Source organism: Aphelocoma coerulescens, chromosome 4A, assembly GCF_041296385.1.
Source record: "Aphelocoma coerulescens isolate FSJ_1873_10779 chromosome 4A, UR_Acoe_1.0, whole genome shotgun sequence".
NCBI classification, from domain to species: domain Eukaryota; kingdom Metazoa; phylum Chordata; class Aves; order Passeriformes; family Corvidae; genus Aphelocoma; species Aphelocoma coerulescens.
The window spans coordinates 16,997,414-17,014,683 of NC_091018.1; the positions used below are offsets into that span (position 1 = coordinate 16,997,414).

Below are 17,270 nucleotides of genomic sequence, written 5' to 3' on the forward strand. Positions count from 1 at the left end.
GTGCACACACAAATAGCACCACAGAGAGCACCTGAAAACATGTTTGCCTAAAAACACAGGTTCTCCTTGTGGCACAGGTTTCATGTGTGATGTATGGTTGCTTAACAGTTTTGCTTCTAATAGATGTTCAGTCACAGTTGTTTTCTCAGCCACAGGGAAACGAGTTCCACAATTAAAGAAATGCACAATTTCTGCAGACTTCAGCAGGATAGCACAGCAAGTACCAGTACAAGTTAACCCTTACAAAGTTCCTTCCTGACTTGTTAGAAAACCCAAACAAAACAGAACCAGCTTCAAAATAAACCAGCCATAAGGAAGAGAATGCTCCTTTTTGTAATTAATAGGCAGAAAACAAGGAGGATTCTGCAGGGAAAAGTTTTTCAATACCACTTGATGTAGACACAGCACTTCCACCTGCAGCCTGTGACTCAAAAGTGCCACAGTGCATCAGCAGAATCAGACTGGCTGGAAGGAAGCCCTCCCTCCACAGCCTTCATAACCTGTTCTGTCAAAACCTTATGGAAAATAATTTCTGCATAGCGATTCCTTTCACAGATGTGATTACAAAATAATTAGCAGCAACAATTCTTAGACTAACAATATTCAGATGATGTTAAAATAAATACAGACGTGCCTAATGCTGTTGTTGGATTTATTTACCCACATCGTTTCACTGGTAAATAAGATTAATTAGTTTACATCACTTACTTACTCCTATGAGACAGTTCTGGAAATAACTCAGAACAGCAGCAAATCCCAGTGTCTCCATCTCCTCAGAACCAGCCATGAGCCACATCAAAGTGCTCCAACAGCCCAGGCTTCTTCCCCAGCAGTGTATCAGCTAATTAATCATTTTACCAAGAGCCTCACAATCACTCTCACCCACAGCTGCTCCCAGCCAGATCTCAGCTCATTTTTTGGGTCTGATCGTTCCCCAGTGCTCCTCCCGTCCAGCCTGGCACTCCAGACAGGGCAGCTGTGGGAACTCTGCTCCCCACACCTGCAGCTGCCTCCACTCTTCCTCAGCTTCCCAGGCTCCTCACCTCTGACTCCATCCCAGGAGCATAAAATCAATAGCAAAACATATAATAAAAATTAATAATATAGTAAGAACAATAAATAGTAAAGTAGTGTTATTGTGGGACATGTGGCTTGGTTGGTGAGTGAGGAATAGGAGTATTCTAAGGTTTCATTTTGTTCCACCCAGGTGATTTTCTGAAATGCTAAATGAGATTAAGAACTGTTTCAGGAGCAGCTCTCTGGTAGCATTGCTATTAGTCCTGGATAACCTGTTGCTTTCACTCACTTTTAATCTAGTGTACAATCTTCAAGTGAGGCCAAAACCAGCTCATTAACCAATCTTTTGAAGGCTTTTAAATATTGTATTTTTGTATTTCAGAATACGTGTGTGTCTACATTTTCTGGAATCAGCATATGCTCTTGAAACACCTAAATTTAATATTGCAATAAATAGTGTATCCTAGGCTATTTCTTTTGTAATCCCTACCCACGTCTTAACAAATATTGTACAAAATAATTCTGTCAGTAAAAAGTACAGACACACATTGGTTATGCTCAATTTCTATTTGTTTGCATTGGGTGACTACTTGAAGTACTGAGCTTTATTACCATAAATGCTTTGGAAAGTGACTTTTCAGCTTATAAAAGTGACAGTTTGTGAAAGCAAAACTTAAATTTACAAATATAAACTTTTCATCTGGAAAGCATTCCTGTGTATAATTGGCTTAAACCAACAAGGTACATTGTTTGACTCATGAAAATGAGGCAAGAAACCTACATTTTCAAAAGGTCCTTGCCAACAGATGGAGCTTCAAACTGATGTTTGTACAGGAAATGCAACTATTACAGACAGAAATAAATCTGCTTCTGCATTTGTGACAATTAAGACAGAAGCCACATTTCAAGTTATTCCTGGTGTGTGATTTACTCAAACTCCTCTGTTAACTTAACCTTGAGGGGCTTTTATTGTGTTCTAGAGAAATTATTCTTATGCTCTCTACAAACACATTAGAGCTTGGAAATGTTGCTACCCCTGCTTCATCTCTGAACTCTTTGCTGACATTTCCATTTAAAGAGAATCTGTAGCAGATATTCAGGAGCACATTTACACTTATTTTACATAAAGCCAAAACAGCAGTTTCCACATTAGTAGGAGAACCACAGCCTTTGCACTTGCTGTGATTTTCTCTTTTTGAAGCCAGTAAAAATTGAAATTTAGGAAGCAGTCTCATGCACTGTGCTTTGCATAAAGTTAAACTGTATTTTTACACTGATTCATTAAAGTGTCTCTATTTTATTTTCTATTCACTTTGACTCTCCACCCAAATTTTAATTCCGAGACAAGCTCTGTATGCATTGCATAATACATCACATAGGCAAGAGGTCTTCCATCTTAAACAGCTTCATGCAGCTGTTGCTTTTACTTTACAAACCAGAGCAAATATCCAGGAAAATGTTATTCCTAGTCATTTTAAGGGGCAGCATCCTGTTATATGGATTCGGTCCCCTTGTTTAGACCCATTGCAGTCACTCCAGGAACCAGTGGAAATCTGAGTTTTTCAGGATGCTGGTGCATGCACTGCAATTTTTTTTTTTTGTCAAAAAATGTTTCCAGTAACAGATCAGATACCACCTCTGAAATATTTTGGCATCAGCTGAACCACATATTCTAATTGCCTTTCCTTTTTTTTTTTCATGTGTCCCAATCAGTTCTAGTCCTAAGTGTTTCTGAAATAATTGGTTTCTTTCATGGTGCAATTAATTTAATGGATTGCTTTAAATTTGTTTAGTAAAAAAAACCTGTTCAGCACCATGCAGCAAAAACACGAGACAGGTTTATCTGGACAAATTCTGCTCTTGTCTTCTTCAGTAATTCCCACAGCTGTTACTGAAAACAAAATGTCCCCATCAGCTGGAAGTCTCATACCAGCACTGTCATTGATGCATAGGAAAACCTCTGAAATGTGTCTTCTTTACATCAAACAGAAACAGAGCATAGTGTTCTGCTATTCCAATATTAGTAATTAACATTTTAAAAGTTACAATACAGGATGTGAGTTGTGAGTCTTAATATATTCCTAGCCAGCCTATAGCTGGAATGAACTCTGTGAAATATCCTGTATTAATTTATTGCTACTGTTTAAGCAGCAGGTGAGTTACAGCTGAACATTACCAGAAAATTACTGATCTAATCTGAGATACTCTGTAAGTTCCAATCACTCATGCTGAGTAATGATGAATAAAGGATGAAACAGAGTTCATGAGATTTTCAGGAGTAAGAAAACTGTCCTGCTTTAAAAAGGAAATAAAAAGAAGTTGGTTTGTTTTGGCAAAAGACACAGGTTCTTTAAGGGTAGAGGGGAATGTAAGAGAATTCAGAGAAAAATGCTGGCCCAAAATTTGACAAGAGTGAACTGGTTGGAAATTAGAAGTCTGCACATCAGAATGGTGAGATTCACTGCAGGCAGTAGGTTGGGAGGAACAAACTACCTGTTCTAAAGAGAGGGCTGGCTAAAAGTGTTGTTGCCTGTGACTGGCTATGACACAGCAAAACATTTTTTCACTGTAATTCAGAATCACACTTGAAATCCTAGCAGTGTTTTGTAGTGAGTGTTAACACAATATCTATGAGCAGAGTATTTGAAGCAGACCAAGGCAAGTTCTGGATACTCAGAATGAATTGCAGTTTCATTTTGTAGAGCTTAACACTACTTGACCCTCTTGTACCCCTGTTACTGTACTGCTTGTACTTAAAGCAGAGGGAAATGTTCGAAAAGCTGAAACTGGTACAATAAACTAATTAAAAGTAACAGTAGATGAGCTGAAATCTGTCCTACTCATGGACCATAATGTCATAGGTTGCTCAGTGCTGACAGTAACTGCAGCAGAAATGGTGTTTTTCCTCTCTGGGGAAAAGGGCAGCATGACTGGGATGAGTGTGACTACAATGGCTCAGGGTTACACCGTTAATTTAACTCAGCTGGATCCCTTTGCCTGCGATGAGATTGCCCCTTTATGGAACCTGGCAGCTCCTTTTCGACTCTGAGGGTGTCCCGTTGCCCACACTTCTAATTCAGCCACCTTATGGTGAGCTTTGTGTTGTTCTGAGAAGAGCAGTGATGCCACGTGCCTAAAGCTGCGCTGCTTTATCTAATTGGTTATTATGAGGTTGCTTATTAGAAAAACTGAAGGCACTTTTTTCTAAAAAGCCCTGCATTTCAAGGGAAATCCCTTTCCCCACAGCCAGGTGCAGAGCAGCAGCAAGGTCACTTAGAACAACGAGTCCAGGTGGCCCTTTCTCTCTGGCTGTTAAATCTTGGGTGAAATATATGCTGTCAGCCCCTGAGATTAATAGTTCTATTTGCTGTTCAGTATATTTGAGAAACTCCTGTTATTAATTTAATTTGGGAAGAACTTAAAGTTCTCAGGGCCTTTTTTAAGAGTCTGTATGTGAGCTGGTAAGGTTCTTTTTAACATCTTATAAAAGGTAACATAATGTGGCAAATTTATCCCCGTATAATTGTGCTCAGAAATATCTGACTGGCATATTTCTCATTCAATAATTATCCCTTATAGCTCTATTTGCTCTCACTTTACTTGCTTTAATTAAAAATAATTATCTGGAGATCAGAGATGCATTAAGTCTTGCTTTGGAATTTGTAATATATTCCCATTATTCTGGATGAGTCATATATTATTTTCTTCATTAAGCAGAAACATGATTTTGTGTCACTAGCAGTTTTAAAGTAGTGTATGCCTTGCCTTTGGGTGTTCTGGTAGAGATCGTAAAACTGAAAGATATCAGCAAAGTTTCTCGTGTCTCCTTCTAATAGGACAATGTCTACATCAGTTAGTACAGCTTTTAGTTCAAGCAGTAGGCATGGATGCTGAAACTGAAACTGTTTACATCCTTTTATAATGCTGGTGTAACAGGCAATTGCATTATACCCCAAAAACTGTACCTTAGACTTCTTATCACTATGAACACAATATTTTAGTTGCCATTTTAGTGAATTCGTTTAAATTTGTGATAAATGTATTATTACAAGGTAGGCTGTAAGATTAAAGTCTCATTAATAACTAAATTTCCATATGTCCTTATGTTCTTCAGGACCCTGCAGACAGCAGGTAACAAGGCTAGCTTGGATTTTCTTTACACATAAACTAAATATAACATATTCCTGCATTCTTCTTACATCTGTGGTTTGGCAAGTTCTCTCACCTGTTGCCTCATTACTCTGGGGTGGATCCCATCAGGGCCCACAGACCTGTGAGTGTCCAACTGGCAGAGCACATCAATAATCACGCCGGGGATTACAGGGGCTTCACTCAACTCTCCATCCCCAAGTTCCAGCTCTGGGAGCTGGGTATCCTCAGGAAAACTGGCCCTGCCATTAAAGACTGAGGCAAGTAATGCATTAAGTACCTCCAAATTTTGTTCCTCATCCTGTGTCACTACACCTTCCTCTGCATTCAACAAATGAAGGCCTTGCCTTTCTTGGCAATCCTTTGCCCTTCCTAACATTCCCTTGAGCTGCCTTCCCTTGCCTAACCCTTCCTTGGGTTTCCTCGCCTTCCCTGTCCCTTCCTTGCCTTCCCCTCTCTTTCCTTTCCTACACCTGCTTGCCTTGCCTTGCTTTGCCTAACCTTCCCATGCCCTGCCTCGGCAGCACCTCCCTTGCCTTGTTTCCCCTTCCCTTGCATACCTCTCCCAGCTCCACAGTCCCTATCCCAGCCCTACAGTGATCCCAGCTCCAGCCTCACAACCTTTATTTCACCACTTTGGCTCTTTCAGCTCCATCTCTGCATCCTCCCCATCACAGGCTGAAACTTCAGCAGGTTCTCACAGCAGGATCTTTGCTTTGGCTCCAGTTCTGCGACATTTCAGCTCCATCCCAACAGCCCCAACATTCCCAACAGTGCCCCAGCACTACAGTCACTATCCCAGTGACAGAGTGATTTCAGTTCCACCCCTGCACTCCTATGCCAGCTCCACAGTCTATCCAAGCACCAGGGATTCCAGCTCCAGCACTTCTGTCCATATTCCTGCCCCACACTCACTGAATCCCACATTCAGTACCCAAGTCCCACAGTTCTTATCCCATCCCCACAGTGATTTCAGCTCCAGTCCCACAAGCTTTACTTCACTGCCAGCACTGCCAGTCCAAGCTGCTCCAGGTTCTCAGGACAGGATCTTCAGTTTGGCTCCAGCAGCTCTGGAATGTTTCAGCTCCATCCCTACAGCAGCCATCCCAGACCCAGTCACCATCCCACTCCTACAGCGATTTCAACTCCAGCCCTTCTGTCCCTATTCCTGCCCCACACTAACTAGCCAAGTCCCACAGTCCCAACCCCACAGTGATTTCAGCTCCAGCCCCACAAGCTTTATTTTGCTGCCAGCTCTGCTGTTTCACTTCCAGCTCCACATCTTCCCACAGCCACCAGTTGAAGCTGCTCCAGGTTCTCAGGACAGGATCTTCAGTTTGCCTCCACCTCTGCGACGTTTCAGCTCCGGTCACAAGTGCTATCCCAGCCCTACAGGCCCCATCCCAGGTCTAGTCTTTATCCCAGCCCTACAGGGATTTCAGCTCCAGCCTTTCTGTCCTATTGCTGCCCTACAGCCACTATCCAAGTCCCACAGTCACTGTCCCAGCCCCACAAGCTTTACTTCGCTGACTTTACTTCTGTCGTTTCACTTCCAGCTCCACATCTTCCCACTGCCTCCAGCTAAAAGCTGCCCTTGCTTCTCACTGCACCTCTGGGCTGTTGACAAGGGCATAAATCAGTCCCTGTCATCACTTAAATATATCTCTACAAGCTGTTACATCCATGCCCAAGGGGGCTCCCGCTTTGGTGGGGGCAGCCAGTCAACCCCTGGTTCCCCTGGGACTGGTTCTGAAAAATGCAGTAATGCTATAGTATACTACATTAACAGAATAGTAACTAGAACACTAAAGTAATGCAATAATAAGGTGGTGGTAGTAGTAGTAGAAATAAAAGTAGAACAAAGTAATAATAAAGTGAAACAGCTTTACTGCCCTTATTTTTGATATTACTTTAACCCCCGCACCTCCGTGGGCCAACCCCAGCCCCCTCACTCAGTACCCCACGGCAGCGGCCGGGACCCCCGCCACCCCTGCGGGCCCCGCACCAGCCTGGTGCCACCACTGCCCTACTCCCCCGCAAGGCGGGCCAGGGCCGTTCCCCCCGGGGCACTCCGGGTGCCGGGCCGGGCTGGGCTGGGCTGGGCTGGGCCGGGCTGGGCTGGGCCGGCACCACCGTCCCGGGACAGCGCCCGCCCGACGCCCCGGTCCCGGCTCTGCGGCCCTAGCAGACGCCACAACACCACCACGGCCTTACCGCCGCGCACGCCATTTATACCCCACGGCACGGCCAGCCCCGCCCCGCGCCGCCGGCCCAGCCAATCCCAGCCCGAGGCAGAGCCCGGCCCCGCCAATCCCAGCCCGAGGCAGAGCCCGGCCCCGCCAATCGCGGCCCGCCCCTTCCCGCCCCGCTCGTCTCCCCGAACGCCGCTGTGCCCGCAGGCCCCGCTGCTGCCGCCGCCGCTCGGGGTGAAATGCCGCCGCCCGCTCCCCGCCGTCCCTTCCTTCCCCCGGGAGAACTCCCGGCCGGGGCGTGAGCGGCAGTCCCCGCCGGCCCTTCCCAGGCCCCAACAGCACCCGCCGGGGCTGCGGCAGCGCGGCCGCGCCGCCTCCAGAAGCGGCGTCGGCGAGAGCAGGAGGGGCGCCTCAGGAAAGCCGGGCTGAGGGGCCGGGTAAGGGGCGGGGCCGCGGCTGTGATTGGACGGAGCCGAGAAAGGCGGGCCGGGATTGGCGGGGCCTCGGGGCGGGGTGGGCGGGGCTTGGGGTCTGTGGTGCTGAGGGGGACGGGCCGGGACGTTCGCCAGTGAGCGAGAGGAGGAGAAAAGACGCTCCGAGTGACAAAGTCTGTTCTCATGTAGGTGGTGGAGCGAGCTTTATCGTGTTCTAAATTGCTGCGATGAAGAATAGTTCCCAAACCTGCTATACCGCAACTTGCGTTACTCGCTTTTTACGCATGATCCAACTCCCCCAAACAAAATTCCGAATAAAAAGCAGAACGTATTCTATGCGCACTTATTTTGTGAACTTCATATCTGCAGTTAGTTATGATATATGATGGGTTTGTGTAATTCTTGGACTTTCTAAATACCTTTGACATGACTTTCTGAAGACACTGGTTTGTTTTCTGTTCTGGGGGGGGGGGGGGTTGCGGAATGTATGGAAGAAATTATACATGTGGTAGCACGTAACAGATTGCATTTTAAATAAGGAGCAAACAAAACGTGCTGGCAGTCTTTCCTGAAAGAAGACTAAAGGAGTTGCCATGGAAATCACTGTAATTCATGAGCCACTACAACAACAAACATGTAATTTGTGATTTTTTTTGTTCAACCTATAGATCTCATTGGAATCTTGCAAAGATAGTCAGGAGTGCTGTGTTATGTTTTCATAGAGTTCATAGATTTATTATTTTTCTCATAATTTCTAAAAATAGAATAGCTAAATTTAGATTTAAACGGCTCTGAAGTTAGAGGTAGTTCATGTTACACGCTGAACTTTCAGCTAAAATCCTTGTTTTATTAAAAGAGGGGTTTGTGCAGTGGTGGATAAAGCAATATAAGTCCAGAAATATGCAGCTAATTTTCAGCTTTTTTACCCTACCATTTCATGCAATAGAAGAAATATTAAGAAGTATATTGACATTAAATAGTCCATCTTTGGACCTAAGTTTAAAAGATTTGCCTATGCTTGAGAGCTCAGACTGTAGCCTAGAGCCACATTTCCTCCGCAGCCTTTGAACAACCTTCTGTTACTCTGCTTACAAAAAAGTTACTCAAGAATAAAGTTTCATGGCAGCAGCAATATTGCAGATTATTTCCAATTAATTTGTTGCAAATTGCTTTTGTTTACTCACTCTACTGAGATAGCAACCATCATTCCCACTTCTGCAACTCAGGGGCTTTCAAAAAATTTTGAAAATGCCCATTTAGAGGTTTTGAAAGCCCACCTTTCACATTCCAGTTGTGTCTTATGGGGCAAGGTCAGTTGGGAAGAAGAATTTTAGTTGATAGTTTGGGGTTTTTTTAAGTAAAATCTAACCTTTCATTACTGGTTAAATAGAAAGTTAGTATTTCCAGTGGAGAAGAAATATTAGCAAGAAGGCCTTCTGAGCACAGATTTTAAAATAGATCAATTTCCTCCTCTGTTTGAGGCTATGAGAAGAATTGATTTTAAATAAGGATATTTAAGATGGGAATGTTTTCACCAGGAAACACAGCATGTGGTTGGAACAATAATTGCAATTTTTGCCTTAAAGTCCAATTATAAAACTAATCCAAACATCATCATTTTATTTTGTTATTTTCATTAGAAACCTACTTCATTTTACTGATACATTCATTTTTTTTTAAATCTAATACAACTTGTTCATTTTCACATTGAGTTTTTATATTTATTTGCATAATATTACCTATAGTAGCAATATAGATAACAATCCAGCATTATAAAATGGAACATTAAAGAAAAATATGGGTATATAGCACTTTCATAAACCATTAATTCAGCTTTGCTGTGGGTGGACCTCATTAAAGTCTGTGATAGTGGCATGCTAATGTTTACAAAATGGCATATATCAGCTGTAAGAATCTCTGGACCCTTTTTATTACAAAAAGTACTAGTTTTCCCAAAAAGCCTCTTTGAATTCAGCTAATTGTTTCTTTGAATGAGTATTTCTGCATCAAATAACTCATGTACAATGCTACTTGTTTATTTATCTGTTCATTCTTTGCCTCTATATATGCAGTCTAAAAGCATTTAAATCCCTGGATTTTTTTCAAAGTTATATTGGGTTTGCCTTTTGAAAAGGAGCAATTACATTGTAGTACATTAGAAGAAAAATCTACATTTTTGAAAAAACTCGTTTTCTTTTAAATGCAGCCAGCTGAAGTGTAATTTTAAAAACCTGTGCAGTTGGAATCTGCAATCCCTCCAATAGCTGTAATTCTAATTGTAATTTGCAGAAATCTCTTTGAGGTAAAACGAGGTCTTGCTCTTTCAAAGTCTAAGGGACTTCAAGACAAAGAAAGCAGTTCAACTGCCACAATATTGTTGCAAAAATAAGTTTGGACACAGCAGATGCTTCTATTTGCAGCCCAGAGCCAAGGAGCATCCCACAAGTCTGGACCAAATAAGGACAGCACAAGTGGCTGTCTCTGTTGAGTGCCAGTCTGCCTGGAGCTCCCAAGAAACAGCAAGGAGAAGGCCCAGCTGAGGCCCCAAGTGTGATGTTGGTAGGACAGGGCAGAGCTAAAATCACTCCAGGTATGGACTGTCTGAAATGAAAACCAGTATCGTAAAAATTTTGGTCTTTCTGTCCACTGCTCCTAATTTAAAAACATAAATTAAAGAACAACAAAAAGCAAAAACAACAAAAATCCCAAACAAGCAAAAAAAAAAAAAAAAAACCACAACAAAAACCACATAATTTCTTGCCTTTTCTTTGTTCTTCAACTTTTTTAACTGGCTTTCTCAAAGAATTAACTGGGAGCTCCAGCACATTAAACAGATATACATGTGTACATCACCTGGATAAGTGATGTACAGAACAGTGCAAGCAACAAAATTAGCTGGGGAGCACAACGACACAAATATTCTGCAATGCTGCAAATATTCAAAGCAAGGTTCTTTTTCAATATATTAGTCAGACTAAAAATTAGTTTTCTTCTTCCCATGGCAGGTGAGCTGCTTAAAAGCTGCTTTAGTGCTGTGGGAGAGGTTTGGGGGAATTAGGAATGTGGCCATATCCAACTATGCTGGAAAAAGAGTTCCACCTTTTGAGTTAGTAAAGTCTTGGAATATTCACTCTTGTGATTAGTTTTAGACATGTAATAATATAAAGTAGCCATTGATCTTCTGCTATTAGCCCACAGCCTCGACTGTGAAAGGTTTAAAGCTTTATGCTGTTTAAGTCTTTCTAATCATTTTTCCCACTTCACTAATAGATAAGTGAGTTACATCAATTAACTACATAATTATAGAAAAAGAAGAAAAGAAGACGGTCTCAACTTAGAGGGATGGTTAAAGTTATTAGGTTTAAAATTATAACTAGTTTTATTGGTGTAGCACTTAATTACTGTAGAACTAGCAATACTGTTAATAACATTGTGTTCACCTTGCCTTCCAATGCTTGCAGTAGATAATATACAAAGTCACTATATCTGTGACCCCTCCAGTATTGCTTGCACAAAAGAAAAACAGGGAATTTGTTGGAGAATAGAATTATTGGGATCAATAAAAGAACTGTGCAAGCTATTGAGCTGGAGGTTTTTAGGCTTGTGTGTGTGAGAGACATTTTTCGTGGGAAAGTCCCTGTGTGAGAGTAAACAGTTCGGCCTGAGAACATACAGGGAGTAAAGAACCTGCAGCTGTGCTATCCGGGAGTATACAGGGAGTTGAGCACAAAATTCTTCTGATCATAACAAGACTGTGGAAACTTGCCAATGTAGTCCAATTATGTAGAAATAGAAATGTGTCTTGAGAAGCTTTAAGCCACTTAGGAGCTAACAAGCTGGTATACTATAGAAGTGCCTTTGGACTGCTAATAAACGGAGTTCATTTATTCAACCATATTGGTTTGGCTTCTGTTTTTCTCGCTCCCCCCACCGGGGATCCGGGCTCCCCGTCCCGCGCGGCTTCCAACACGCTCTGAAAATCAAGAGCCCACATTTCTCCACAGCAAACTTTGAGTTGGTAATTGGAATAATTGCAGCTATTCTGGCCCTCTGCATCCTCTTTTGTCTACGTGCTTTGTCTGTGATTGCTCAGTCCTAGCCAGAGGCTTTGAACATTTGAGTGGTCTCGGTTTGCTCAGTGCTCAGTGCTGAGACAGTGAGGCTTAATGAGGGCCTTCAAGTCATGCTGTAAAAGAAAAGTAAGAGCAACAGACACCTTTAAAATATGTTTTGCTTCCTTCCTTCTCAGCTGAGCAGGACAGAAAAGTTTACCAGCTGGGTTTTGATGCACTTACCGGCTTACACAAGATGGCCATTAGTGTTCATCAGAGGCACTTTTTTCTGGTTTTGTTCGATTTCTTTTTGAAATGTTGTCATTTACGAAGAGATAAGCAGTCTGTAAATGTAAATCCATGGGGTTTTTGCAGTTCTTACATAAACAACTAAGGCTTCTCAAATCACTGAAGGTCATTAAAATTTAATGCTGTGTAAAGTTCAGTGATCAATGTATCCATTTAGTAAACATACCTTTTTGTACAAGCTTTTAGCCCTCACCTTGTATTATTCAGGTGGAACCATTATATTCTGAATATATATTTTAAATGAAGCTTTTAAAAGCTTCCTCTGGCTTTTAAGTTTATACCCTTCAAATTAATAAAAGGTCTTCCATTATGTGATGTCATGTTTTGCAATGTTTGTTTATATAATGTTTTTCTTTCCTTGTATTTTTATCTTTTGATGCAGTTGAAAATATGAATTTTTAAAGCTGTTTCTAAAATGGAAAGCTTTCTTTTGTTTGGCCACAATATAAAGAGGACACTTATGAAGACCAACTCAAATCCTTTTATTGCTTATGTAATCTTAAAATTTCAGTCCAATAAAGATAATTTTTGCACAGCAATATTCCCATCAGTTCTGTGTCTTGCTCCAGCTAGACCAATCTACATCTATACTCTGCTGTAATACCCATGGCCTTGTTAAGCCTTGCTACATATACAGCCTTCAGCTTTCCTCATAAGAGATTATCAGGGTTATTCCAGCCTGATGGAGAGGTAGCCTGAGATAGGTAGATATTTTCTTCAGCAGAGAATTGTAGCATGATATTGGAGCTGGAAATAATATGCAACTGTCCATTTAAGTCTATCTTACCTCTTTTTATTTATTTATTTAAACTGAAATAATATTTTTGCTCTAGGGTCAGCTTTTAAAATGGATTTTATGAGCAGGTCATTCCACTTTACTGGATTCTGCAGAACTGAGGTATCTTTTCATTGCAGACTTGTTTACTAAGTGTACTTGTTTCAGAATTTGCTTACCCATAGTTTTGGCAGCTCTAAAACAAATGCTGTTCCAGAATCCTCCTATGAACTTAAAATCAGCATCCATTACCTAGACAAGCAATGATTTTACTTTTCTCCTTTGTCCCTGTATCTGAAAAAGTAGTTTTACATGTAATGCTTACAGCTTCCATTTATCATTACTTGTCTTGATCTGGATGGTGATCTCGATTTGAACCTTAATAGGGAACATTAAATAGAAGAAATGAAGCCCAAAAAACAGCCTTGGCAGACACAGAACTGAACATGCATACAGAGAGATAATTGCCCTCATCTCTTCAACTCCTCATGTAGGCACACTGGTGTTCATCTTAGGTCAGCTGATGTTCACACCCCAGGGCTGCAGCAACCAGCTTGGAATGGTGGGATTGGGCTGAGAACTGAGCACAGAGCTCTGGTATTTCATACAACATCTGTGAGTGACTGTGTGTCTGGATACCCATATATATGGAGAGAGAGAGACACACATATGCAAATATACATACACATTTGCAAATTTTTCTCTTTTTTTCCCAAATCTATTAAATTTTATGTGTATTGACATCACTGTACAAGAGTGTATTTAAATATAATAAACATTTGTGTTTCAGCTCCTCATCATGCCTCCAGTCCTGACCATATGAAATGGGTAGAATTTGGCAGTTTGGCTTCAAAGTATAATCAATCATATTCACCATAATTGATAATGAATGTTAAACTGAAGGTGAAAATTAGAAGCGAAAGTTCAACCTTTGGTCTTGAATTACTATGATTTATCTCCTATTTTAAAGGGACTTTTTCCTTTTTAATTAAAAAAATCAAACTAGGTGCCACCATTTGAAAAAGTCAATGGGAATGTGGGTTTTAGCACTGGGATGAAATGATCCTTTTTCCTCCACTCAGCTGTACTCCTCTGTTTGCAATGAGTAACAAGCCTTTTTTTAGCCTGTCTCACAAACATACACTTGCAGATGCACTTGCAGTTCTAATCCCTTATGAGAAATAGGCTCTTCAGTTCCATCTAAGTTCCAATAATAGATGTTTTCAGACAGCAGGCTTGGGTAGTCAGTTTGGCTAATCATGGCTATCTAGTCTGTCTACCAGAGAGATTAATCAGTAATTCTTGCTGCACCTGAATGCCACATGGTCTGAATTGTTTCTCAGACCAAAAGAACATAAAAAAACAGGGGGGTTTGTCATCCTCTACATGAACTATGTACTGATGTCATGGAGGTACAGGAAAACAGCTTCTCACAGATAACAAACTTGGACAAACTTTAGTCCACAACCAAATTCTATGGCCAAGACTAACAAACAAGGTGTATCCACAATGATGCTCGAACATCCTCCCAGGTTCCCAGTTCTCTGTGCCCAGGATACAGCTACTGCACAGGCAGGAATGATGGCCCAAAGCTGCTCTCACAGACACACAGACAGCTCTCACTCAAGGGCAGCCGGCATATCGGGCTGTTCCAGCCAAAGGGTCAAAGAATCCCTCAGGGGTATCCAGCAGAAAAACAATCACTCACCAGAGACAGAGAGGGGGGTGAGGGCCCTCACTCCCAGGCAGTCCCTGTGGGTGCTGCCCCACTCCCCAGGAAAGATTTCCCTTCACTGCTCCAGGGAAAACTGCACTGGTGGTGCTGCTACATAGCTGGCTCCAGGCAGTGTTACCTTTCCCTGGGCAGGAGTACAATCTGGCCTCCATCAGATTCTCTGCTTTAAAGGGTAAGCTCTGTCCAAGGTTAAGACATCTCAGCGCTTGTGATTGGACTCAGGCTGTTATAAGCTCAATGATTCATCCCATCTTATGACACTGCCATGCTCTGTGGAGAAAATGTGCCAAGAATTTGCATGCTTTGCTGTCCATGCCCAGTGCACTGTGAGCTTTAGGAGTCCTCCTGCCATCTTGCATCCTACAGGACCATGCACTACACAGCAGTGAGGAATGAGCATCCTCTGTGGGGTATGTGCTGCTTAGAGCATTCACTGCAGAATGATCTATCATGTTAGTAACACTTTCTTTAGTCTGTGCCCAGACTGCTGCAGGCACTTGTTTATTCTTTCTTCTCCCTCTGATTTTTGGTTTAGAGTTTGCTTTTACTGAGATCTCATTCTCTCAGCTGGGTTTTGTTTAGCAGCTCAAAATAGCAGGGCCAGCAATGCCTGGAGTCACCTGAGAGCAAGATTTCTCCTTCTAAGCTTTAGAAATAAGCAGCACCCGTATTCTATCCATTCACTTTCTTACATTGGTTTCTAGATCAAAATCTATGCATCTAAAGGTCACTGAATTACTTGATGTGTGAATGTGCAGTTGATTCCTCTCACTCTGCTGCTGTTCTTACTAAATAGAGCACTCTTAGCTTGCTTGAATTCGAGAATCCACATTACATTTGAAAGCTTTTTCAACATGACCAGAATTGGATTCCCTCCGATGCAGCTTCACAGAGACAGAGACTGGGCTGGAATCACTCTTCCAATTCACCCGGTGTGGATGTATTCTGTCAGTGGGGAGTGCATGAGGAATCTCATTCCCCTGTCTGGTTTTGTTATTATTACTTATCTCCCTGGGTCTTGCATCACAGATAGAACCTTGCACTTGCAGAAAAAGCAGAATTTATCTTTTTCTAGGTGACTGATGTACAGGTTCACACCTCAAAGAACGAGCTCTGTACTGCAGGCTAAGAACTTCGTTCTGAGGCATTTCATGCCTGAGGCTACTTTGTGCTTCTAAATAAGTGCCTGAAGAGTTGTTAAGCTGCACTTCTGGGGGAAGCAGCAAGGAGAGGGAGACCTCAAGGGAGATGTGGGATCTTGTCAAAATTCTATTTTTGCACATAATTTTCTGGTCAGAACATTGTTGCACCATCAGAGCACACCCTCATGTTCCAGTGAAGATTCCTGTGTCTTCACTCCTCTGATAGGTATGAACACGCTGAGACATTAACATTTGAAGTTAGCATTAGGATAGTTTTCAAAGAAAAACAATAGTTTTCAATTATTATGCAAAATAAATCTAGCAAGTAATAATTTTGATTTTGTTCTATATACTGTTGAGACATACCTTGAAGTAGCTGAAGAGATTTTGTGGTTGAAATGTTTTCTTCCAAGTCCTGTGTTGCTTTTAGGACTGTTATGAAGACTGCCATTTGTGATCTGTACAATTACATTTATCATCAGCTCCAAATAAGTTTTGGCTGATTTTCTGGTTCGTCTATCAAGAAATTATTTGGGTCATCTGTGTAGGGGGCTTAATATAGTAGAAGTTTTCCAAGATGGATATAAGGCTCTCTATAAAATAAAAATGTAAGCACAAATGAATAGAGGTGTTCAAAACTTGATGAATTTTACCTGTTCTTTACATTCAGTATCCAGCTCCATAAGAACTGTCCTGAAAATTGCAATTTGACACTGGTCCATGAGCTGTTTATCCCAGGGCGTTTTTCAGCATTTCCCCTCAAATTTTTAATAGTATTTTATAGACTCAGAGACCTGTTAGTAGTTAGTTTGATTTGGGCTTACGTCTGTTTTCATTGAATTAATGCCTAAAAATAGTGAAGTTTCTGTACATATTTCAAATAGCAACCCATAAAGGAAATGGAAGGAAAATTCAAACAGTTTTATGCAGCTTATTATAACTGATAGTCCTTGGGAGAGGACTGAATAAATAATAGTAGACTGAATCACTTTGTAAACTTCATTCAAGAAACTTTAAAATGATGAAATAAATCTCATTCTCTCAGAGTTGATGGTTTGTTTTTCCTTCTTGCCCTTGCAGAGGATGCAAGTCATTTGCTAAGTACAGCAGTAGTTATTCTACAGATTACTTTACCCAAAACAAACAGGCTTTGTTCTTACCTTTCAAGTATGCAGTCTGGTAGGGTAGGTGTGCGTGACAGATTCTTGATAAATAAATGCATAATAAAATGTGGCTAGACTTTATTTTTCCCCAATGTATTGTAATATCAAAAAGAGCTTGGCAGATACTTTACCTTTGCTGTGGCAGGTATGCACATAATTATTCCTCATCCTTGCAAATGTAAAAGAAAAAAGCAAAAACAAAACCAAAAACAAAACCACTTTGTTGCTGGCCAGGATTAAAAATGAAGCCTGCCTTTTGGTGGTGACATGAAGAAAGGAATTAACTTTGGTGATATGAATTT

The 17,270-nt window shown here is 41.5% G+C and overlaps 2 long non-coding RNA genes across 2 annotated transcripts; one reads left to right on the forward strand and one right to left on the reverse strand.

Moving 5' to 3' along the window:
• The first annotated feature begins 7,535 nt into the window (after window positions 1-7,535).
• Window positions 7,536-8,123, forward strand: LOC138110235 (uncharacterized). Its single transcript, XR_011150837.1, has 2 exons — window positions 7,536-7,795; window positions 7,982-8,123. It is a non-coding gene; the product is annotated as an uncharacterized lncRNA (long non-coding RNA).
• Window positions 8,124-11,787: 3,664 nt separating this feature from the next.
• LOC138110236 (uncharacterized) lies at window positions 11,788-16,332 on the reverse strand. The gene is made up of 3 exons (XR_011150838.1): window positions 16,172-16,332; window positions 12,088-12,188; window positions 11,788-11,978 (listed from the first exon to the last, which is right to left on the reverse strand). It is a non-coding gene; the product is annotated as an uncharacterized lncRNA (long non-coding RNA).
• Window positions 16,333-17,270: the final 938 nt, after the last annotated feature.